This window comes from Lissotriton vulgaris, chromosome 10 (genome assembly GCF_964263255.1).
Source record: "Lissotriton vulgaris chromosome 10, aLisVul1.2, whole genome shotgun sequence".
Lineage (NCBI taxonomy): Eukaryota > Metazoa > Chordata > Amphibia > Caudata > Salamandridae > Lissotriton > Lissotriton vulgaris.
This window is the reverse complement of record NC_141698.1, coordinates 874,590,883-874,617,303: the sequence shown is the minus strand read 5'-3', so window position 1 is coordinate 874,617,303 and position 26,421 is coordinate 874,590,883.

Below are 26,421 nucleotides of genomic sequence, written 5' to 3'. Positions count from 1 at the left end.
TTAAACTCCCGTAGAAAAAGAGTCGTACGCAGTGTTGTCATGATGAATCGTACTTGCTGGTTCGTAAAAAGCTGCTTCAATCCGTACGGACGTCGTGTACTGCGTGTTCCGAATGCGATTTGTATGTATTTTTAAGTCTTATGGTCTTTCGTACGATTCGTACGGAGATCTGCTATGGGTTTGGATCGTACTTCATCGCACGTACGGGGACGTTGAAGGTGTAAGATTCGTACGGGAAAATTGTTCCGTACAGCGATTCGTAGGGGAATTTACAGAATCGGAATGGACCCCTATGTGCCGTCATGCCTGCACACATATGCGTCATGATGCCTAGATTCCCTCAGGATCACAATGCAACATAATGCATGCGCAATGATGAGGAGGGGCTAGCGGTGTGCAATTCATCTTTGTTTTCTCTTTTAGTTTTTTGTTTAATTAAGTGTTCCAAGATGACAGACACCTATCTTGAAGTAGTACATTAAAAAAATATATAAAAAGTGCATCAAATCTCTTTTCTCATTTAGGGAAGAGTGCCATGGTAGCATATTGCAATTACTAGGCCTCTTAAAACGATATCTGTATATATTGTTTTTAAACGTAATATGCAAGTTGGAGCAATAGTGAGTAAATTATTATCACAATTATAAAAGTATGTGGAATTATATTGTATTCAACATAGCCTACAAGGTAATTCCTCTTAACCTGAATTAACATTTGTTCTTCTTATTTAATAAGATAAATTCATCATGTATAAGCAGTGATTAGAAGGTTAATTGTATCATCCGCAGTAACATTTCTGACAATATCTGCACACCACTGACTACAGTTCACTCCACACAAACATTGTAAAAATCTAGTCATATCACATTTAGTCATTCAACACCAGGTCGCTATGAATGTGCTCAGAATCCCTCTAAATTCTAATAACCCCCAGTCAGGATTATAGTTATGTAAAGTCTTTAAAATAATCACCCCTGGTTTCTGAATTTCCGAAGCACAAAAGCACAACAGAGCTGAAGGTGCATCAGTGATGTGCCAATATCATCAGAAATTGTATAGGTATTATACAGCGGACCATCAAATCAGAAGTTTATTAATAATGAACGATTGCACTATCAAAGATAATTTTAGAGTCCTTAACTAGTGCTTTTCTTACAGAGAAACACATGTTAGGTGTACAAGAGCTGCCTTCTTATGAACTATTGTTAGAAATGGGGGTCTCCAGTTGGCAGATGTAGGTAATTTTGTCCAAATAGGGACCCTCGCTTCTAGTAAGGGTAAAGGAGATGCACACTTTAGATGCCCCCTGCTCACCCCCTGGGTAGATTGGCATGAGCAGACAGACTTATCCCAAAAGCAATATGTAAATTATTTGTACTCAAAACACACAGTAATACAGTGATAAGATAACAACTGGACACCACACCAGTTTAGAAAAATAAAGTATCTTTATCTAAATTCAAGAAGATCAAAACAACAAAAATGCAAAACACATGTAATAAGAATGTGACTTTAGAAAAGTTCCAAACAATTTGGTCCATAGAAAACTATGGATGTGTGATTTCCCACAAAGTACCTGTAGATGCGTCAAAATGCTTCAAAATTCACAAGACCAAACAGCCGCAGAGGTGGGAAGCGTAAAGAAACAAATAGATGCACCAGTTCCTGAGACCATGGGGAGGCGATTCAACAGTTCTGCTTCACGCAGGAGAAGTGATGCGTTGAATCCAGTCTGTAGGGGGAAGTGATGCGTCGACTCCAAGCTGGTTCTGGTCCATGGGTGATGGGTCAGGAAAACTTGCTACACAGGTACAATGCGTCGCAATCAATGCATCTGTGTCGAGCTGCACTGCGTCAATTTCTTCAGCCATGTCCCCTTGATGCGTCGGGTCTTACAGGGCGACCAGCGCTGTGTTGGTTTTGGTAGTGGTGCGGCGATGCATGGAAACTCTTCTCGCACATCGCTGCTGCGCCAGAACAACAGCCACAAGAACAGCGAAGCGTCGATTTTATTAGTTCTTCAGGTTTCGTCCAGCTCCCAGCAGCAAGCATTACCTCCAGTGGCCCAGAACTGGAACAGGGGCCTTCTGGCTGGTAAGAACTCTCAGCAGCAGACTTCAGGGAAGATGGGGGTAAAGTCATTGTGTCCCTCAGACTTCAGAACAGGAGGTCAACACTCACAGGCCGTTGACTCCTTTCCTTGGCAAAAACAGCAACTGCAGGCCAACCCTACCCAGCACACAGCAAAAGGGCAGTACTCCTGTTCACAACTCTTCAGCTCTTATCCTTGGCAAAGGATTCGCTTGAGTCCTAAGGTGATCTAAAGTTCTAGGGTTTTAGGTCTAATACTTATAGCCCAAAATGTCTTTGTTCTCTTTGTCCAAGGGTCTCTGAGCCCAGTCCAAACCCGTTCTGTCCACAGGGGGTGGAGACAGCATTGTGTATGGGAGATAGGCCCTATTCAGGTGCAAGGAAATCTAATCCTACTACTCTAAATTCAGCCAAGGTCTATTTAGTCCAGCTCTGAGTCATCTAGGATGGGACAGGCACACCACAAACCCCCCCCCCTAATGGCTGTCTACAGTGAATGCACATCCCCAGTCCCTTTCACTCAAAAAACAGAGAAGTCAATACACAAACAGGCAGAGGCACACAGAATGGTTAAACAAGGAAATGCCCACTTTCTAAAAGAGGCATCTTCAAACACCCAAGTAAAAAAACATCTTTATTAAAAGTTGTCCTATTAAATTCTAAGTTCAGGGAGCCTAAACTTTAGTTCTCTATTTTGTCCCAATGGGAATTTATACCTGTAAGATTTTGCAAAGTATTTCCTATTCTATCCTATGGGGTAAGATAGCCTTTAAAAAGTGAAAAAGGAAATTGGCAGTATTTCACTATCAGGACATGTCCAACACACCAATACACGTCCCACCTTTAACATGCACTCCACCCTGCCAGACGGGTACCTTGGGCCTACCATAGGGGTGCCTTACATGTAAGAAAAAGGAAGGTTAGGGCCTGGCAATTGAGTGCACTTGTCAAGTTGCCATGGAAGTTAACAACAGTGCAGAGACACTGCAGTGGCAGGTCTGACATACCTTTTCAGGGCTTTTCTGGTATCGTTTTTTCAATTGTCTTTATAACGCAAGGCATCTCCTTGCATATCGCGCTGCTTTAAAGTGTTTTATTTACTTTAGACGCTGTGATTGCTATCCCTGTTCGGTTTCCGCCCGTCCATTTTGGCTTTGGTCACTCGTGTCTCCTCCCCACTCCCCGCCTCCCAGCAGCCCCTCCCACGCTCCGCCCCCTCCACTATCCTTCAAATGCCAGATGTCCCAACACGCAGCGTCCACGCGCTACGGCCACGCCGAAGGTGCGCCAAAGGTAAGCCCGTCTACGCCCGTCCGCGCCTGGACCGCGCCCAGCGCCAGACCCCCTGCCCCTCGCGCTGCCCATCCCCCCCGCATTACCTACGATGCCGCCACCCTCCTAGCCCTTAACCCCGGTCGCGCCCCCAACTGCGTCCAAGCCGCCCCTGGCCACACCCATGGACCTTTCTCTTGCTACTCCTGCAAATTCTGCGGCACCGACAACATCTCCACTACGACTACACCACAGATTCCCGAACCCAACCACCTACAATGCATCCTTCTCAACACCCGATCGGTGCACAGGCACGCCATTGACCTATGGAACCTACTAGACACCCTCTCTCCAGACGTCGCCTTCCTTACGGAAACATGGATGAATGCTTCCTCCGCACCAGACATCACCATTGCCATCCCTGAAGACTATAAGATCACTCGCAAAGACCGTACCAGCCACACAGGAGGAGGAATCGCTATCGTCCATAAGAAATCTATCCGCATCTCAACCAGCTCTGACACCAACCTCGCCAACTCCGAACACCTTCACTTCCAGATCCACATCGACCCCAAAACCACACTCAGAGGCACCCTCCTCTACAGACCACCAGGACCCCGCGCAAAATTCAGTGAAGACATCACGGACTTCATCACTCCACACGCACTCCCCTCCAAAGACTATATTCTTCTGGGAGACCTCAACTTTCACCTTGAAAAGATAAACGACCACAACACCGCCACCCTCGTGGACAACCTCGCCAACCTCGGACTTAAACAACTAGTCACTTCCCCCACCCACATCGAAGGTCACACACTCGACCCCATCTTCACCTCCAGCAATCATGTCTCCTTCAGCCACACTACGGATCTCCTATGGACCGACCACAGCTGCGTTCACTTCACCTACAACAAGCCGAAACCCATCAACCACTCCCAACCTACCCTGCAAAGAAACTGGAACCAAATCACCACGGACCAAATCTCTGCATCGCTCCTTCGTAACTCCCCAGCCCTCTCTTCTAACGCCAACGAAGCCGCCGCCAACCTCACCCTATGGTTATCCAACACCGCCGACACCTTAGCACCACTGAAAAAACGTCAAAGCAAACCTGGCAACAAGAAGGCCTCATGGTTCAACGATGATCTTAAGAAATCCAAGAAACTCTGCCGCTCCCTTGAAAAGGCCTGGAAAAAAGACCCAACCACCAGCACCAAGGACGCATTCAAAAGCGCCACCCGCACTCACCACCAACTGATCCGAAAAGCCAAGAAAACAGCATTCAAGGATCGACTTGACAACAACGCCCACAACAGCAAGGAACTTTTCAACATCGTCAAGGAATTTTCCAACCCCTCGGCCAACTCCAACGACATCACCCCCTCTCAAACCCTCTGCGACTCCCTAGCCTCTTTCTTCCACAACAAGATTGCAGACATCCACAACAGCTTTGACAACCAACCCGGAAACCAAACCACCCTACCATCTGCTGACCATCTTCCCCCCGTAAACACCCTTAACGCCTGGAACCCAATCTCCACTGAGCAAACCATCCGCCTGATGAATTCCATCCACTCTGGATCCCCCACAGACCCTTGCCCTCACCACATCTTCAACAAAGCAGACTCCGTCATAGCACCGCACCTCCGAGACGTCATCAACTGCTCCTTCAACTCCGCTACCTTCCCAGAAGTCTGGAAACACGCTGAACTCACCGCCCTTCTGAAAAAACCAACAGCGGACCCCACCGAACTCAAAAACTACCGCCCCATCTCGCTTCTTCCATTCCCGGCCAAAGTCATCGAGAAAGCCGTCAACAACCAGCTCGCCGCCTTCCTCGAAGCCAACAAATCCCTTGACCCCTCACAATCTGGCTTCCGAGCAAAACACAGCACTGAGACCGCCCTCATCGCAGCAACAGACGACATTCGAACTCTACTGGACAATGGAGACACAGTCGCCCTCATCCTCCTCGACCTCTCTGCAGCATTCGACACAGTCTGCCACAGCACCCTTCTACAACGCCTCAATAACATCGGAATCCAAGGAAAAGCACTTGAATGGATCACCTCGTTCCTCACCGGAAGAACCCAGAGAGTCCGCCTTCCTCCATTCAAGTCCGAGGCCTCTGAAGTCATCTGCGGCGTACCTCAAGGATCCTCACTCAGTCCCACCCTCTTCAACGTATACATGAGCCCCCTCGCGGCCATCGCCCGCCAACACAACCTCAACATCATCTCTTACGCGGATGACACTCAACTGATCCTTTCTCTCACCAAGGACCCCAGCACCGCCAAAACTAACCTACACGAAGGAATGAAAGAAGTCGCCGAATGGATGAAACAAAGCCGTCTGAAACTGAACTCAGACAAAACAGAAGTCCTCATCTTAGGTACATCCCCCTCTACTTGGGACGACTCCTGGTGGCCGGAAGCCCTCGGAAAAGCACCCATCCCGACAGACCACGCACGGAACCTTGGCGTCATCCTGGATTCTTCACTCTCAATGAACAGACAAGTCAGCGCCGTATCCTCTTCCTGCTTCAACATTCTTCGCATGCTCAGAAAAACATTTCGCTGGATCCCCTCCGAAACAAGGAAAACAGTCACCCACACTCTGGTCACGAGCCGACTGGACTACGGAAACACCCTCTACGCAGGTACCACCGCGAAACTCCAGAAGAAACTCCAACGAATCCAAAACGCCTCAGCCAGGCTCATATTAGACATCCCACGCAACGAACACATCTCTGGTCACCTTAAAGACCTCCACTGGCTACCCGTCAATAAGAGGATCACTTTCCGACTGCTTACCCACGCACACAAATCACTCTACGACATCGGACCAGACTGCCTCAACTCACGACTGTCCTTCTACACCCCCCCCGCCAACTACGTTCTTCCAGCCAAGCCTTCGCCACTGTACCTCGCATCAACAAGACCACCATGGGAGGCAGATCCTTTTCATATCTGGCTGCTAAAACATGGAACTCACTCCCCGCTTACCTTCGCCTCACCCAGAACCACCTAGCGTTCAGAAAGCAGCTTAAAACGTGGATATTTGACAAATAATCCTCCTCCCCTTCCTAAGCGCCTTGAAACCCTCTGGGTATGTAGTGCGCTATACAAATCTTATGACTTGACTTGACTTGACTCATGTGGGTGGCACAATCAGCGCTGCAGGCCCACTAGTTGCATTTGCTTTACAGGTGCTGGCACACCTCAGTACACTCTACTAGGGACTTACCAGTAAATCAAATATGCTAATCAGAGAGACCCAATTGTAACTACAAGTTACACAGGTGTTGTGTAGTTCTTATATTACGTATACAGGATCTGCATGTTCTGGCTAACATGAACTACAGGTTTGGTGGCAGACTGGCTCTGATCACCCCCACCGAGAATATTAGCCTCTTTGCATTAGCTAGCTCACAGATCCACTAGAATCTCCTCTTATCGGGGAGAGGATACTTTCAGGCAACCTTAGAACATGACGACCCTGATCCCTCAGAATCGTGGAAACAATGTACTACTTTTCGTTCAGTCACCCGTTCTCATTTATTTGGTCTCAGAGACTTACACAGAAGAAACAGGTTCCACCATCTTGCAATATTCTTGAATACATACATGAATATAAAATGCATGATAAAAGTGTGCATACCCCTACAATGCCTATCTAGATGTACCTAATTGTACCTAGCATGTGAGTAGGTGTGAAGCCAAGAATCCCTCTCGGTTTTAGTCTAACCCCATTACCTGAAGTGAGAGTGTGGGGGACCCCGTCTTGATCTCGAGTTGGACACCCCGCGAGGGATGTGCCAGACCACTGTCAGCTGGAGTGTCTGCATGCAGGAGCCTCAGCGTCCCTGGTCAGTATGTCAGCTTGGAAGTTTTGGTTCCCTCTAGCTAACATTAGTAAGATGTGCTGTACTTATACAGAAAGTATCTAGGGCTCCTTTGTCCCTTGTTTCTTGTATTAGTTATTGTTGGATTTGAGAATGACGTATGGGATGAACCTTGTACATAGATATTATGCAGGTGGTGTAGCCCTGCCTGGTTTCCAAGAACCATTTATACTGTGTGAGTCTATTGAAGAAGTTATAGGTGTGAGTACAGCATCCGGGCTAGTGACTCCGATAGAGACTCTTGGGATAGACGTTGCAGTGGCGTTGAGACGTAAGTGGTGTTCTCAAAAACATAGGAGACCGTTCTTAGTAGCCGGGAAACTTCTATCGCAACACTGGAGTGGATATCCCACAAACGGTGCTGCAATATTAGAAATACAGCATCATTCATTCCGACAGTAACACGGATGCGGCGAGTAATGCAGCGCTACAAGCATAGCTGACTAACGCGGCTGGCTGATACGCTGAGGTGCCTCCAAACAACTTTCTCCAACTTGGCTGAGCCACAGGCACGTTCCATACATTTTGGAACCCCCAGTGAGCCTCAACTGGATCACTCCAGCGAAGAGATCCCCGGTGATCCCCTGGCTTCTCAAGTTACACCTATACAAGTACTCCAATTCAAAAGGATTACTCAAGCACTATTCAATTCAGACAACCAGTCCTGATGATGATCCGATATGGTCCGTATCGAAACGCCGTCGACCCAACAGCCTAATTAATAGGCGCACTTCTTCTTAGTGGCTCTAAATCCATTTAATTAATTGTGATGTCACTATGTCACATGCGCCGTCTTTAGCCACTCACTGTAGAAAAATTGCACTCTATACACAGTGCGCCGACTACGCTGTTTTCACTCTTTTCACTTGCGTCACCACCTGCACTATTTATCCACGTTTGTTGCACCAAGTTTCATGTGGTTGTCAATACATTTCTTGCAGTGCTGTTCTCAACTGTGTACTACCAACCACAAAATGAATGTTATAACAAAAAAATGAATAACTATTTTTTGATTCAAAAAATGAGTAATCTCCTTCTTGTCCATTGCAGCAATGCTATGTGCATGCTATTCATAACTGTCTACTAACTTTTACCTTGCAGGACATTGTGTGACAATTATATATTATGCAATATTAGAAAGGCGCCGTGTGCGACTTGTTCAGTCTCCCGGTACACTTGGTTCCGTGTGCACCGGTCTTTATCTTAACGTTTATTCACTTCACTGATTGGCAAGCAATGTCACGGGCCCTGCCGGGTCGGAAATATTACCGGTGGAGCAACCTTGGAGTGGTCTATGCTACAATAGCAAGCCCTGAGGAGTCGCGAATGCTCTGTTCTGAACTCGACGAAGCACGTGTCGGCTGGCTATGGAACAATTAAAACCTTGAAACCCATGGATACCTAGTGCCAAGAAATGTACTTTTCAGTGCTGTCTTTGTTTCAACATTTTTTTGCATTGGATCATATACTTACACGAATGTTGATGATAATTAGAAGTGTGTACATAGGCAATTTTTGTGTATAAGACGAGGGAAAGAGCAAGAAAACACAAACACTTGCATGGAGTGCTGCAAGTTTCTTCAGTGTGTGGAAGTAGACATGTCATCCAATCAAAACGATTGTAAAGAAGCTGAGTTCCAGGGTTAGGATAAACAAAAGAAGGGGGAGAAAAGCCATACAATAAGATCCAAGGAAATGAGAGTGAAAAAAAAAGCCAACCAATAGTAAGCAATAGACTGTAAGTATTACTATTGTCCACATTAGATGTTTGGCAACAATAGCTAAAAGCAGTCTGTAGGTGAGATTGAAAATAAAAAAGTGGAATAACTGGCTGCTATCATGGTGAATAGGATCCTACCCAATCGACATGGAGTACATATTGTTACGAATTCTCCTATCTTGAACCACAGTCAGTGATTCTTTTAGTATTTTTCAGTTTCAGTTTATGAATACATCAGGGAGTCAGGTTCTTTTTGGCATTTTAGTATGTCTAGGTTGTCTCTATGTCCTTATGAAGACACACATGCAGATGCAGACATTTTTCTCATCGCCCATGGCGGGTCGAAAGTTCGACAATTTTCTCCTTTTGCCTGGAATATATCTTGTTAACCCCTAGGATGAAGCATACCTTACCAGATGACAATATTGTGAAAACAGGTCAGTCAAGGAATAATTAATTAAAATGATAATGTATAAAAGCCTCAACATTGGTTAGTTTTACGAAAAAACCTCTCCCACCAGTGTTGTATATTAATTAGGAAACCATGTTCCTTATTTTTCCGATTTTTTCTTCTATCTCTTCCCACTGCGCATGAGCAGTTTTCTTTACACTCCTTCCTTTTTTGACAAACTCGTATTGTAAAGATGATCCTATGAATATGATCTATTTATAATTAATCATATAAACTAAAACAATTTTTTGTTATATAAACATAGTTGTCTTTGTTTTTCTTCTCTGGTGTATTTCTCTATGTATAGAATAACCTAATGAATGACCGTCTGGATTGGACAGTTTTGCTGTCTAGAAAAAGGTACATCAGGACCAGTTGTTGCTTAAACTGATTTTGTTCCCAGATCCTTTGACGTTTTCTAGGAAAACCCCATTAGTTTATAATGGCAAACAAGTGGGAGAATGTACCAAGGCAAACTTTTAAAGTGAATCATTTTGGATGTGGCCCCATATCCACCCATTTAAATAAGACTACATGTATTCCACAAAAAAAACATATACAAATGGTCTAGCCACTTCGCACCCCCTTCCAGTCTGAATGCGACTTTGAATTTACTAACTCACCAAGTTAAGCCTTTGATGACATTGTATGCACAAGAAGAAAGTGAGATCCAGTCAGTCATCAATCAGCCAAGTACTAGATGGAGTTGTTGAGCACTGTCTATCATTCATCCCATCTACAAGAGGTGTACAAGAAACAACCCAAAAAATTACAGAAGGATCGCCCTTCTTGATATCGAATCCAAATACTATGCCAATATTTTACTGGAAGAGCTGTCAACCGGGGCTGTGTAAACACAGCGCCTTCCCTTTAATCAGACCGGCTTTGTGGCTAATTCAGGCACAACCAGCAACCTATTGACATTAATCGTCTTGATGGAGAAGGCAGACATTCGTCGTATACAACTATACTGCTGCTGTGTGGACTGCAAGGCGGCTTTTGACCGGGGCGCCACCTGGCCGCTTAGGGCTAAAATTAGAGAGCTGGGGCATACCCCTGCCCTCTTAAATGCTATAGTCCAAACATGGATAAGAATAAAGTTGGGAGATGGGTCTTATGTCTCAAAAAATATCCAAACAGGAAGCAGTGTTAAACAAGGCTGTGTATTGGCACCCCTTCTTTTTAATCTGTTCATCTCGGACCTATCCTTCATACTTGACAAGGTTAACTCCCAACCGCCTCAACTGGATGGAACCCGCATCAGCAACCTTTTATACGCTGACGACCTTGTGTTACTGAGCCACACAAAGGAAGGCCTGCAGAGACTACTCGACGAACTACTCCCCTATGCAATTGATAATGCTCTCAAACTGAATGTGTCGAAAACGAAAATAATTCATTTCGGCAAACAGAGGCAGCAGAGAAGTGGGTGGTTTTTCAACAATAAAAGCATCAGCACAGCGCCACACTATAAATATCTGGGAACTCTCCTTGACTCCAGAGGTTCCTTCACCAAGCAAAAAGATGTGGTCGAGGCTAAATCACTGTTGCTTGAGGTCACCTTGGCAAAACTTTCAAAACATCTACTTGGGCCAAACCTAATTCTACTGCTCAAGGTGATGAAGGCTAAGATCACCAACTCCTTATCATATGGTCACAAGATTATGAGGGGCGCAACAAACATTCTATTAATCAAATCAACCACCATAATCTTTAAATGAGCATGGCGCCTGCCTAGGTCTTCATCCCCAGCACAAGTCAGGCTAGAACTTGGCCTGCTAGATCATAACAGTGTTGAGGCTGGCACATTTATTAAGTTCTGCAAAAGTCTGTGCAACTTCCGGGATGGCAGTCTTGAGGCGAAACTTTAGAATGAAATATTGACCAGCACATCTAGTCAAAAATATCAGCACCACTTGGCCCACTTCCTACAGCTACTCAGAGTCACGGAATATTGGTGAACAAACCCATCACAACAGGCACTGAAGACCGTAATCAAGCGAAGTGTCCGACTCTGGTCTTCTCACTCCGACAGGGAAAAACTAGAAGGAAACACGCCTGGGCTGGTATCTCAACTTCAAACCAGGGGTTGAGTCATCCTATCTATCAAGTACATACTTTCTATTGGAAGGTTAAGTTCATGGTCCTAAGGTTGGGAGAGTGGCCTTTTGTAAAGAGCCTGTCACAATGGAGGCGCCCTAGTGTCAGTATTAAATGCAGGGAGTGAGGCTACCACTCCGAAAGCATGGAGCATATAGCCTGCACATGCCCGCTCTGCTCAACGACAGAAGGACTTTATTGTGGGAGGAGTGGAACAAACTAGGCCCCTGCACATATTGTCAGGCCATAATAGCAGCTATGAACTTAGAAAATATAAAGCTGAACATTCGGTTCACCAAATTTGTCATCAGAGCTGCCAAATCGTTGGGGAAATATAATGTAGCAAATCTTCCGCCAGTTGGTCTCGCCACCTCTTTGTAACAAAATGTTAGCAGCCTCGGCTCCTCCAGCATGGCCTACTTGATCATCGTCTTCAGTTTTTAAAACTAACTGTCACATTCATTTGTCTCCTTTATAGACTTTTTTAAAAAACTACGCTATTACTGTTTTGTTACCCAAAACCTCGAACTATATAGGCAAACAATCTCAATATTCGGACATCTTTTAACCACAACCCACTTTACAGCAACATTACTGCACTGTTTTTGCATTAACCTGGGTCCTCTTTTTTCCTTTCTCTCTTTTTTAAAAACTTTTGTCTGTGTACACATGAGCTAAATGGTTTAAACATTTTGTTATGGTTTTTAGAAATCAAGCAATAACATTTGAATTGAGGGGGAGGAGGGGGGAACCTACATTTGTATAGGTTATGTCCTGCCCTCACACAAAGAGCTGATTTACTCCCCACTGTACGTCTGGAGCCAGGGCTGAGTTGAATGGGGGTTTTGTGGATTTTAAGGGTTCTTTAAAGTCACCTCTACATCAAAGACATTTGGAGTATAAATACTGGGGCTCTGACCTCATGAGTTTAAAGCACTTTTGGAACAGGGACTGAACCTCTGTGTGAGGGATTGCTGCACTGCACAAAGAACCTGGCCTGGCAGTTCCGGCTGGACTGTTCTTATGGGAAACAGAGTCAAGACCAATTTGCATAAGGCTAGGTTTAAACTGGAAGGGAATGGGGAACAAAAAAACTATGGATTTAGGCCCAGATCTTTGTAATGGGGTGGATGGTTGACATTGATCAGTATTCAGTCCATCAAATGTTCTGTTTTGCATTTGTCACCCGAGTGGGACAGGTATGTACAGACATGGGTCCTATGCTCAACATGCCACTGGAATCCACATAGGCTGGCTGGTGACAGGTAAAAAACCAAAACCGGTCCTAGGATGCTTGTTTCCGGTCCAAGGAGAACCTGGCCTGGCAGTTCGGGCTGGACTTGTTCCATGGGGAACACGGTCAAGGCTGATTTGCATTTGGCTGGGTTTATGGGTTTAAATTGAAATGGCATCAGGAGCAAAAGAACTATGGATTTAGGCCCAGATCTCTCTACTGGGGTAAATGTTTGAAATTTTCTAGCTTTCTGTCTAATAATAGTTTTTTGGGTTGTTTTCCCAGATCAGCGCACCTGGATTTGGAAGCATTTAACTGTCCTGAGCTTTTCCCCCTGTGAGACGTGCCCGGGAAGTACAGTGTGTGTGCCAAGCAAGTCACTGCCAGAGCAGCGCACCGAGACTGGTTAGCCATAGAGAGGGAGAGCACCAAAGACCCTGGTCATCATTCATCACCCACCCTGGTCTGAATCTGCCTTCTTTGGAAATTACCACCATTGTTGGTTGCAGACCGACCCGTCTGCTCTGGTCTGTAGGTGCCCGGAGCCTGCAAGCCACCTCAACAAGGACGCCACCAGCCATTCAATTGTCCTTTCCTCACTGTTGGACTTCGCATCTTTTGGCATGTTTCCCCAGTCTTTTTATTGTTTGCCCTCACAGATTTGACTCTGTTTTGTTGGTTTAGTGTCTATGCACACTTTCTCACTGCTGTTGGGTGTTAAAGTGCAAGTGCTCCAGTTGTAAATTATTGTTATGGATTGGTGATTCCATAATTGGTTATTTGATTTACTTCTCAGTCCCTAGTACAGTGCATTGTGTGTGCCCAGGGCCTGTAAATCAAATGCTGTTAGTGTGCTTCCAGCACTGGTTGTGCCACCCACACAAGCAGCCCTTCAAATGTAACTTAGACCTGCCACTGCAGTGTCTGTAAGCAGTCTAGTACTGTCATGTCGACCTGGAAAGTGCACCCACTTTTCAGGCCCTAACCTTCCCTCTTCTTACATGCGAGTCACCCCAAAGGTAAGCCCAAGGTACCCCTGCGGACAGGGTGTAGTGTACGTAAAAAGGTAGGACATGCCCTGACGTATGTGGCATGTCCTGATGGCGAAATACTGCCAATTTAGTTTTGCACTATCGGAAGGCTATCTGGCCCATAGGAAAGCATGGGAGTTAATTTATAACATCTTATGAATATAACTTCCCATTGGGCCCATACAGGAAAATAAAGCTTAGTATGCCTGAACTAAGAATCTAAAGATGCATCCTTTAGCAAAGGTGATTTTTACATTCTGTGTTTGAAAATACCACTTTTATAAAGAAGGGATTTTCTTGCTTAGCCACCCTGTGTGCCTCTGCTAGGATGTGTATTGAATGTCTGGCTTTGGTGTGACAGGGGCTGGGGATGTGCAGTGGCTCCAGAGAGTCTGGATGAGTCAGGGCTGGGCTGAATAGACCTGGATTTCATTTAGAGTAGTAGGAGGAGATTTCTTTGAACCTGAATGGGCCTGGTCTGCTGCAGACAAAGCTGTCCACGCCTTCTTTTGGGAAGCTTTGTCAGAGAGGACCAAACTGGTTTTGATTAAGCACAGACATTCTCTGCCTGAGAGGACCCAGAAATTTGGAGTATAAATATTGGGGCCCTGACCCCAGAACGTTAGAACCAAGAAGACTGCCAAGAAGAGCTGGAGAAGCTGTGAGGCGAAATCACCACTTTGCTGAGTGCTTTGCTGTGTTGGCCTGTAGTATCTTCTTCTGTTTTGGGCAGTGAAAGAACTGGACTGAACTTTCTGCAAGTTCTTTATTGAGTTTCTCTAAGGGTTTGAGTTAGAGCTTTCCCCCTGTTCAAGAAGTCTCAGGAACAGCAAATACTGCAAGTTCTTCGGATATCAGCACTGGGGACAGTGTTTTTTGCTGCAACAGAAGAAAAAGCAACCCACCGCCATCTACGATGCTGCTGCTGACTCCGTATCTTGAAGGCAACGCAGAGGGCACTGCTGCACGACGCACCGCAACCCAGGTCTCACCGATGAAGCCACTCGACGCCACCATCGAGCTGCTGCTTGCACCGTGCCCTGTGGGCACCGCACTTCACACTGCCTCGCTGCACGATGCTGTCTTGCTATCCCGAACGATGCTGCTCCATGCTGACAGTGACGCCGCTGCTTGCACCGTGGTTTGAGGGTACCACCCATAAGATACATGACCTACAGTCCTCATCCCGCACCGCAGCCTTGGCCCACTGACGCCAGCACCATCGACTCCAGCTCATCAGCCGCCGACAGTGCTTCATCAACGAGCACAGCATCACTTCACACAGCAGCCCTGGCCTCACTGATGCAACTGGATGACCGCCACCAAGTTTCTGCCTGCACTGTTCCCTGAGGGCACCGTACGCCGCACCGCTGCACTTCGCACTGCAGCTCCGACACATGCCAATGCCGCAGCTCTGGACTTTAACCACAAGGAGTTCGATCTGCAATGCGTGTGACTTCAAGGGCCCGACGACTCCTGCACCAACCTCCAGAACCAACGCCTGCAGACGCCGGCCCTTTGGGGCTCATCGAGAGGTCGCCGACGCCCTAAATTTCTAAAGGTACTGTTTTGTGAGTCTTCCTGACACCGTAGCTGACCTGCAATGCCGCAGTCAGCCAGAACTGTTTGGATTTGTTGTTCACGATGCCGTGATGGCCGCAGATGGAGCTATCGACTTCAAGGAACAACATTTTGAGTCTATTTTGATTACTGAAGATTTCTGAAAACTTTATGGTGGATTTTTCTATCGTTTTTGGTCTTGTTTTGAATATATAAAAATATTGGATATTTTTCTAAACTGGTGTGGTGTCCTTTTGTAGTGTGGTCGCTGTATTACTGTTGGTTATGTGCAAATTCTTTAAATATTGCCTCTAAGATAAGCCTGACTGCTCATGCAAAGCTGCCAAGGGGGGAACAGGGATTATTTTAGTAGTGTAACTCCCTTATCATAACTAGAAGGAAGGGTCCCTACTTGGAAAAATGTCCAAACCCTTTCCAACTAGAGACCCCCATTTCTAACACTCACCGAGAGCCGCTCCATTTGTTGGTATTTCTAAACAGTGGTCTTAGAAGCCCCGGAGGGTCCCAGACTACAGACACGCTGCAATGTCGGAGCGGCTCACACTTCGGAAAGCCAAGTTGGTCTCAGCAGCTGTGTTGTGCGGTCAAGGGCAACTGCCTCTCACTGTGTGATGCGGGACCCAGGGAGGTATCCGCATGGCACCTTGAAGTGTGTGAGGGCCCCCTCCCATGTTGCACATACCTTAGGGAGTCATTGGATGAGTGACAATTATGGAGCGAGACATAAATAGATGCCCTGTCTCATTGTGGAGGAAAGTAAACTAATGGCATTTACCATATTACTCACAGGAGGCTCACAGGTGCGCCTGTGGCCTACCCCTGCCTGAATTCAATGTACAAGGGTTACCAAAGAGTACCATAGCCTCTCTAATAGGGGTGAGAATTTCTGTGCCAACACGGTATTATGGCTGTGGAGATTTCTAGTGACAATACATGATTCCCACCTTATTGGTGATATTTGGTGATTTAGACATTACAGTGAAGCATGGTATTCATGTGTTTTCTTGCTATAACTGCACTGCTGCATTTCATGCCCTGATGTTCTAACATATTTTGATTTGATTCTGCCATTGTCAGAAATGCACCATATTGATGATTCATGTATTCTTATGCCCCGATGTCATGACATATGTCGTTCTGCCTTGACAGAATATTGAATATGATCTCAGGATTTCAATAGTAAGAAAAGTATTTATGATTATGTAATTTTGGTCTATTTTCTTGTGTACAATATACAATATACATTTTCATATAATCCTGTGTGGAGTCTGCTTTGTGTTGTAGTTATTGCTTTGCTGGCTTCAGTACATTGCACAACCGATTGACACATTGCCACTAGGAATAAGCCTAACTGCTCTCTGCCAAGCTACCATGGGGCGAGCACCGTTTTTCTTTGGTGTTTACTTGCCTTGACCAGAGTGGTGGGTTTTGCCTGGCTTTCCCTAGCAAATCAGAAACCCCATCCTGCCCAGCAGTTTACACTTAACCTATAAGAACCGTGTTAAGTCAGCAGACTGAATCAATTATTTCTGTATATCTGCTGGAGTCAATCACACTAGAGAAAAGTGCAGTATCTGCCTTTCATCAATCACCGTAAACTTTTTCCACTTGCACACCTTTCTCTGAAGGAGTTCAAGTCAGCAGACCTAAGGCCTCATTTACAATTAATAGGTGTAGGGCAGAGCAGCAAGTATTTTGCTGTGCTGCCCTACGCCAATTCGAAAGGGAAGGAATGCACCATATTTACACGATACAGTGCATTCCTGTCCTGTAAACATGCTCTGGCATACAATTTGGTGCTTAGCGCTGACACAGGCACTCTTGCACCATGGTGCAAGTGTGTCTACATTGTTGGCAGGATTGTTTTTGGGCAGGAATCAATACCTTCCTGCACAGAAACAATCCATGGAGGCGTGTTCCCCTTTCTATGAGAAGAGGAAGAAATGAGGAGAAATAAAGATATTTCTCCCTGTAACAGCTCGACCGTGGGGAGGCATACAGTTTTAATGCATTCCTAGGTTTACAGATCCTTGTAAATCTGGGAATGTGTCTAAACCCATGGGTGTTGCGTGAGAAAACCCGCTGCAATGCCAATGGAATGCCCTTCTGACACAGTGTAAGCCAGCAACCCAGCAGCTTGCGCTGCGTTGCCTTACAGTATGGGGTCGATTCCGATTTTAGAAAAACCGCTCCGAATAGCCATTCGGAGCATTTTTCCCATACGAATCGTACCCTGCACCGCCCACCATGCGTACGACGAAGTACGATTTGTACCAGGAGCTGGACTCCGTACGAATCATACAGAGACCATACGAATCACATCCCTGAACGAATCTCCCTCGGAACCCACTGTATGCGACATCTGTACGGTGCGCGGCAGGTTTTTCCGACCCAGCAAGTACGATTCCTGTCGGGAACGCACCGTACGACCCTTTTTCTACAGGAGCTGAAAACAGCCATAAAAGCAGAGTTCGCCCCCAAACAGGTACCGAACGCCCCTACCCGGGTACGGTGTGTACACCTCATGATCGCCGGGGCGCACCTGTGTGTACCCCGCGATCATGGGGTGTACGCACCGTACCCCATGTTCGCTGGGTGTACGGTGCGTACACCCTGCGATCACAACCGTACGGTCCGTACACCCCATGATCGCAGGGGTCCGCGATCATGGGGTGTACGGACCGTACGGTGTGTATGTGATTGTGTGCTTTTCCATACAAACCGCCTTACCTGACGTGGACCGTATGAATCGCGTCCTCATACCCCGGTCCGGATCGTACCTGTCGGGTCGTACAGCATGTTTACGAATCGCACGGTTCACTGTGAAGGGTCCTTGTCGTCCAGTTTCACCCTTGCAATTCGGACGGTTCGCGATGATTCAGACGGATTGACGAGGTACGGATCGTACTGCGCGATTCGGACGGACGTGTACGATTCGTATGGAGAGGGCTCCGGATACAAATCGGACGGACGCTTTTTTTCCCAAATCGGAATCGACCCCCTTATCTACAAGGACACGAAAAGCTATGCTAAGTGGCTTTGTATGGCCTCATAAATATAGGTCTAAACCCTGCACCACTGCCAGGGCGTCATAAAAAGTAACAGACCGGAGGCGCAAGGGGCTTGTAAATAAGCCCCCAACTTCTACAAGACAACACTTTATAAACAAGGTAACCTCCAAGGAGAGCTTGTAAAGGGAACACACAGGACCAACCAGCCATCCCTTAATGCAGACTGTATTTCATACGTAAACCAAACAGCCTGTGTAGGAGGTCACTCCACAGGTTCCCATGTATTGTCAACAAAACACCATATAACAAATAAAAAAACACCTACACATGTGTTCCAGATCACATTCTCCAAAAGTAGTAATCTTACTAGCAGTGGCATAAAAATGGCATTTGTCGCATGTGAATGTAGTTGTAAATATTCCTTTGTTGGTTTCTTTGTGGAAAGGGACCATAGACATTTGGCGCACAACCTGTAGTGCCAGTTTAGAAAAACTAGATTGGAAACTAAGGAGAGGAGGGTTCTCATTCATGATTTGAGCTGTTGAGGAGCTCCCACAAAGTTAAAAAGCCTACTACTAAGGGGCCGAATCCGATCTCGCTCAGAAGGGTTACCAATGCGATACGGACAGATTTGCGTGTTTTCCGACCAACTCATACAGCTGTACGAGCAAGCAAGTACGATGTGAGTAACTCGAAATCACCAACTGAATCATTTCTGGGTCTGAACCGCTTCGTACGTCTCGTCTGAGACCAAACCGTACCATGCAATGGAGTCGATTTCCGACTGAGCCAGTACGATGCACGATTCGCACCGCTGGATTGAGTCGATGCCTCCGGCATGTAAACACCTCAGGAAGGAGACTTTGGGGGTCCGCGGCGGATCCCCCTTCACCCGTAGTCATACGAGTTGATCACAGGGGAGGAGCCAAGGGTCCCCCCTACACATGCATGAATGGTGCAGATGGTACAGACGAGTCCCCACTACAGGGGGCGCCCTTGTGCGCAACATACTTTTTTCGTCAATGGGAGCCTATGTATGCGTCCTACAACAGGTTCCCATTGACTTCAATGGGGGTCCGAGCGACCCGTGTCCGTCAGCACTTGTTCACATCGTACTCGGGCACTCGGAGCCCTGGAGCACGAGTCGGTTGGAAAGCCCTCCGGATGTGAGTCAGACGGAGGCTTCTCCCAGCGAGATCGGAATCGGCCCCTAAAAAGTAAAAGTAGGTTTCTATGAGGAATACCGGACTTACCCATGACATATTGGCACAAGTGGACATGCAGTATTCCTTCACAAACAGTGGGTGTGTTTTATTAGCAGCAGCACTAAAGCAACATTAAAGTTAAGAAATAAATCCAATCAAATGAGTTACAAGAACATTCTTTAAAGATTAAGATTATACAAAACTAAGGTACATTTTATGTAGGTAGTGGAAGATATTGTAACTAGATTTTAAATGTTTTGTCCTATTTAACATAGTTTCTTTTCTGCGAACATAAGGCACACCCTTGTTCTAGCTGTACTTTTTACAGTTTGGCCCCTTGGGGGCACCAGTTCTTTACTGCTACGCTTTTCACTTGGCAATAAGTATGAAGCCTGATTACGCTTTTTGCTTGACTTTAGTTGAACTAGCCTTCCATGTAATCATAGGGGGTTTGCACACATTCAACCTGGTTCAGCCCATTTTGTATAAATTATCTTAGTCTGGTGCTACAAGACTTAATACCATTTCGTGTTGCACTTGCTTCAACTTTTAGACCATTTTTGTTTGCATCAAACAAACAAAAACGTGATGGGAGGAATGTTTGCAATTAGTCTAACCACTTGCAATGGCTTAGGGCAGCATTCTACTCCTCGATTTTCTCCCACTGTGCCGCTCTATAGACACAAGCCAACCACATGCAAATTATTACTGACTTTTCTGTTCATGGAACGTACAGTCCCTCCAAAACTGCCAAGCAAGGGTCTCTCTAGAAGGAAACCATATGAACCCTGGCCAAGATTTGCCCTTGTTCAGCATCGCCAGTGAGGTTCAACTTTGATCCTGTGGTGGGATAGAGAGAAAAGGACCCACATCTATGCATACCCTTGATAAATTAGGGTGTTAGATCAAACACACAAAAGTTGATGGGAGGAATTCTTGCCTTTGCACAGCATAGCGGAGCACTACACAGCATGGTGTCAGAGCTCACACTACAGTTCAGTAGGCAGCAAGAAATAGAAAAGGTTTTGTCATTCAGATGAAAGTGAGTGTTATTTTATTCTCTGTTCAAGAACCATTTTGAACTGTAAGTAAAAAGAGAACTATTTTATAGGTGCGACCTTTGAACCTAATCCTTTCCAAAAATGAATGCACCGAACATTCCCACACAATCTCTGCCTACGATTTTCAGCTTACTGATTATTCTCCTGTTAATTTATAATTAAAGTAGCAGCCCGTCCCGACGTTCTCCGGGTATGAATTGCTGCCGGCAAGTAGTATATTGTTTTGTAGGATTTCGTGTTGATAGCATTTCTTATCTGTGACACGCCTGTTAAACGCTCCGATTCACAGTGCACTACTGATGCACTTAAGAGTGCGCGTTCAGTTGTGTGTGAACTCGAGTTTCCCGACTTTATTTTTCCTTGCAATATTATATAGCGCAAATTCGACAACATGGCATGAGCACTATTAACACTACAGAAGAACACATTCATTTGTGGTAGGCACGGGGAGACAAAGCGATTTGCCTGGAATCACAGGATGTTGAGCTGATGCCGAGATTCAAACCTAGCTCCCCAGCTCTAAAGTTCACAATTCTAGAACTTGTGGCGGGAGGTGTGTCTAAAAGTTTATGTCGGTGCTGGCCATCAATGAGAGAGACCTGTGCATTTTTCAAATGGGTGGTGAAAAAATCTGAGTATGTTGTTGGAGTTGTGGGCCGCCGTGCCACCAATGTACTTACCGGGCGAGGGTAAACGCCCATTATTCCACAACTTTCTTTCCGCATTCCATCACTCCGCATACTTTCATTACAAAAGTACCATGACTACGCAATGCCATTATAACGCATGGCATTACATTTTATATGCTTTTACCACACATACATTTACAACAAAATTCGTTGTAAATGCATGAATGGTAAAAGCATTTTTTTTTTAAATGTTTGGATAAGGTAAGTATGGGTATAGGTGTATATGTTTTGGGGTACTGAGGTTTATGTTTTGGGGTGTTTGGGTATTTTAAGGGTTCAGATATAGTTTTGGGTTATGGGGTGCAGGAGTAATTTTAGGGTTAGGAATAGGTATCGGTTTTGGGGTACAGGGGTATTTTTAGAGTTCAGGGCTAGGTTTGGGTTTTGGGGTATAGGGGTATTTTTAGGGTTCAGGGGTAGGTTTGGGTTTTGAGGTACAGGGGTATTTATAGGGTTCAGGGCTAGGATTGGGTTTTGGGGAACAGGGGTATTTTTAGGGTTTAGGGATAGGTTTGGGTTTTGGGGTACAGGGTATATTTATAGGGTTAAGATGGGTTAGTGTTTAGGGTGTTGGGGTATTTTAAGGAGTAAGGGTGGGTTATGATTATGGGGTGCAGGTGTATTTAAAGGGAGCAGGGTGGGATTAGCACACAATATGAGACATAGCATGAAAAGCGGAGCGTACCACACGCCCCAAGCGTTTGTCACGCCCACAGCACAACGCAGACACGCCCACAAGGGACTACTTTGCTTGCACGGTTCTTTTACCTTTTAAATATATATGGTGGGCGTCTGCATAGCCTATGTCCTTCTGCTGCAACTGCCCTTTCCAACGCTGTCTTGAGTGTTGTGATTGGTGCTGTGGTTCCCGAGATTACCCACCTCAAGGGTTTGGGCTCTCTCTTTATTATATTAAGTATAGATGAATTGAACAAGGATATAATCTAATGGTTTGTGTTCCCCTTGCCCGTGGCTCCCCCCCTGAGAATGCCCTTTGTACCACTTCCCTGATCAAAGAAAAGCACACTGTCTATCATCTCACTCATGGAGGCAGACTCTAGTTAACCAATAACTTACTAACATTTTTAGAAGTCATTAATGTGCTAAATGAAACGTAACTCCAATCCTGAATGTGAATTGATTTGTATTTATTGTTTTAGTGGTACAATGTTGCAAGAATGGGATTCTAATCGCTCCTATAACAGACTTACCAGAAACACTGTTTTCTAAACAGTCAGAATATTGAGTTTTTATTGTCAACTTGCACTAATATCGATTGCAAAATATCAGGATAAAAAAAATCGACTGTCAGAATATCGTGGTAAAGAATATCAAGTGTAAGGTAAGTAATATCATTTTTAACAATATCGTAGTCATTAATATTGTTTACAAAAATGAATATCATTTGCAAAAATATAAAGGATGATTAGGATTGCAGAAGGACCACCAACGCAGGCCTGGCGGTGGCATTCGCTGGCCCTGCGGTGGCGGTCTTTCCACCGTCAAAGATAATTTCTCCACTGCCCGATTATAATGGTGGTGGGAACATAACAGTGTCCGCAGACGACGCAAAGACCGTCCGCCGCCAGCAATCACACCCATGCCTGGCGGACGGTGCAGGGGTCCCAAAATGGTGGTGTGCTTATCAGGCATCGTCCACCAGATTAGGATGCATGCCAAAACTGACCTTGAAAGGCATACAGAGATTTGCATCGGGCCCGTTACGGGTCCCCTGGAGGTTAGGGGGGGTGGGTTGCTGCACATGAGGGGTACCTATGGTACCCGCCTACATTGCTATGCCAAAGGTGGCAGGCAACGCACAGTGCCTGCCACCTTGTGCATGGCAATGCACACGTGCCTCTTTGGCATTGAGGCGGGTGCTGCTAACAGTAGCACCCGCCACAATGTCGAAGATACGGACTGCAACCGTCACCGTGGCGGTCACATCCCACATTGTGTGTCCGCACAACTGGCGGACAGTCCCAAAACTGCTAGGGTGGCGGGCAGACTAAAGTCTGTCAGCAATCCTAATAGGGCCCATAGTTGTTAAAATAACCGTTTTTTAAAATTAATGTTTTGTATTTTAGTATGTATTTTAAATGTATGTAGTTTATTTTTTTGTCTAAGTATTGCATTTGTTTTTTAATATATGTGAAACATTTTTAGAGGTTATTCATTTTATTGTAAGTACATTTTAAGTTTAAGTTCGATAGAGGGTTGTGGGTTTATTGGGGAATAGGGTGGGAAGTAATTTAATTATAATAAATGTATTAATAATTTTTATAAGTTATTAATTTCATTATAATTACATTTTGCGTTTTAGTTCCAAAGTGGGTTGTGAGTTTTTATGTGAATAGGGTGGGAAGTATTTAATTGTAATTAATTAATCAATATTTTTAATTATTAATATTTATGTATTTAATATTTCATATTGCTAATTGAGGTAATTCATTTATTATTAATTATGTATTACTTGTTTTTAATTATTATTAATTAAATGGTAATTATATTAAATGGGTCTTTTTTAGAAGCCATTTGTGGGTTGATAGAGGAGTAGGGTGGGAAGTAATTTAATTATAATTAATTAATATTTTTCTTTAATGAATATTTATTTAATTTTTTTGTTAATTGTGGTAATTAATTTAGTATTAATTATTTATTAATTGGTTGTTAAATATTAATAATGAATTGGTATTTATGTTAATTTTGGCATTTTTTTAGGAGTGGGCTGTGGGTTGATAGGGGAGTAGGGAGGAAAGTCATTGGATTTTAATACATTTTTTTATATTTTTAACATAATATTTATTTAATGTTATTTTATAGTGTTAATTGTATGAACTAATGTATTGTTAATTGGCTTTATTTTGCTTGTTAATTCTTATCAATTAGTTAATTAATTTTTAACTAATTATGTTAATTACGTCATGTTTTACAACATCGGTGGTGTCATTTATAGGGAAATATGGTGGGAGGTAAATTATTTATAATTTCTTAATTATTTAGTAATTATTGCTAATAAAGTAATTAAATATTAAATATGCTAATTGTGGAATAATTTCGAAGTGTGAGTTGTGGGGTTTATAGTTGTTGGGAAGATTTTTTTTAAATCAATGATTTGTTTTTAATTGTTATTCATTTAATAATGTAAAATTAGTTATGGAAATTGTGTAAATATTTGTAGGTTTGTGTTTTAGTTTTTATTGGGGTAGAGGGTGGAAAGTAATTTAGTTTAAATAAATTAATCATTAGTTGATCATTAATATTCATTTATCAATTGATAAATAATTTTGGTAATTATATTGTTTTTATTTTGTTTGTCGATTTATGTTCAATAACTGTAATCTTTGGTTTTATTCCCTGCGCTATCAAACACTTTCTCTATTGTTGCACTCATTGGAGTGGGAATACTAATTTATTTCCCCTCCGCTATCCAACAATTTCTCTACTGTTGCACTCGCTGGAGTGGGAATAGTAATTTTTATCTCTCCGCCATCCAACACTTTCCCTACTGTTGCACTTGCTGGAGTGGGAATAGTAAATAATTCCCCTTCGCTATCCAACACTTTCCCTACTGTTGCACTTGATAGAGTGGGAATAGTAATTTTGACCCTCCGCTATTCAACACTTTCCCTACTGTTGCACTTGCTGGTGTGGGAATAGTAATTTTTATGCCTCTGCTATCCAACATTTTCCCTACTGTTGCACTTGTTGGAGTGGGAATAGTAATTGTTTACCCCTACGCTATCCAACACTTTCCCTACTGTTGCACTTGTTGGAGTGGGAATAATCATTTTTACCCCTACGTTATTCAACACTTCCTCTACTGTGGCACTCTCTGGAGTGGGAATAGTAATTTTATCCCCTACGCTATCCAACACTTTCCCTACTGTTGCACTTATTGGAGTGCGAATAGTAAATGATTCCCCTCCGCTATCCAACACTTTTCCTACTGTTTCACTCGTTGGAGTGGGAAAAGTAATTTTTATCCCTCCGCTAGCCAACATTTTCTCCACTGTTGCACTTGCTGGAGTGGGAATAGTAAATTATTCCCCTCCGCTAGCCAACACTTTCCCTACTGCTGCACTTCCTGGAGTGGGAATAGTAATTTTTACCCCAACGCTACCCAACACTTTCCCTACTGTTGCACTGGCTGGAGTGGGAAAAGTAATTTTTATGTCCCATCTATCCAACACTTTCACAATTGTTGCACTTGCTGGAGTGGTATTAGTAATTTTTCACCCTTCGATATCCAACACTTTCCCTACTGTTGCTCTCATTGAAGTGAGAATAGTAAATTATTCACCGTGGCTATCCTACACTTTCCCTACTGTTGCACTTAATGTAGTGTAAAATGTAGTTTTAAAAATTAATAAATATTAGAATACTTTAATTTATATTATATATAGTCTTTTAATATATATGTATTTATAATATTTTTCTACCATTTTATAATTTATAAAAATAATTATTTATTAATTATTATTAACCCCCTGTGTGCTCAGGGTGGCCCCTGCCGCCCTACGTCACACTGTGTGTGTGCTCAGGATGGCCGGGGCCGCCCGAACGCCGCTGATTCCGCAGTGCAGCGCAAATTCCCCACCTGTGCAGAAGAAATAATTAGTGGGCGGAGTTCGTACAGCCCACCTGCCATCCTGAGCACGTGCCCAGCATAACGTAGGATGGCCGGGGGCGTCCTGAGCACGCAAGGTGTTACGCCCCCTAATTAAATCCCCGCACCGCTGCAGAATTCGCGCAGCAGGGAAGGGGTTAAGTAATATTACATTTTATATATGTCTGTTTAATTTATTTTTACATTGGATTTATTACTTATAATTATTAAAATTTTCTAATAATCAACATTTTTAACAACTATATATTTTCTTTGATATTTTAGTACTTACCATTATGAAGATAGGACATCGATATTTTTGACATCGATATTTATGTCCCGATATTTTAATCACACAATATTTTGTCATTCGATATTTTGTCAGTGATCCGATGATTTTAAATTTGAGCACTGTACAGCTGGATTTGGCCTCTATACAAAGTACACCTTTGTCCACAGTGT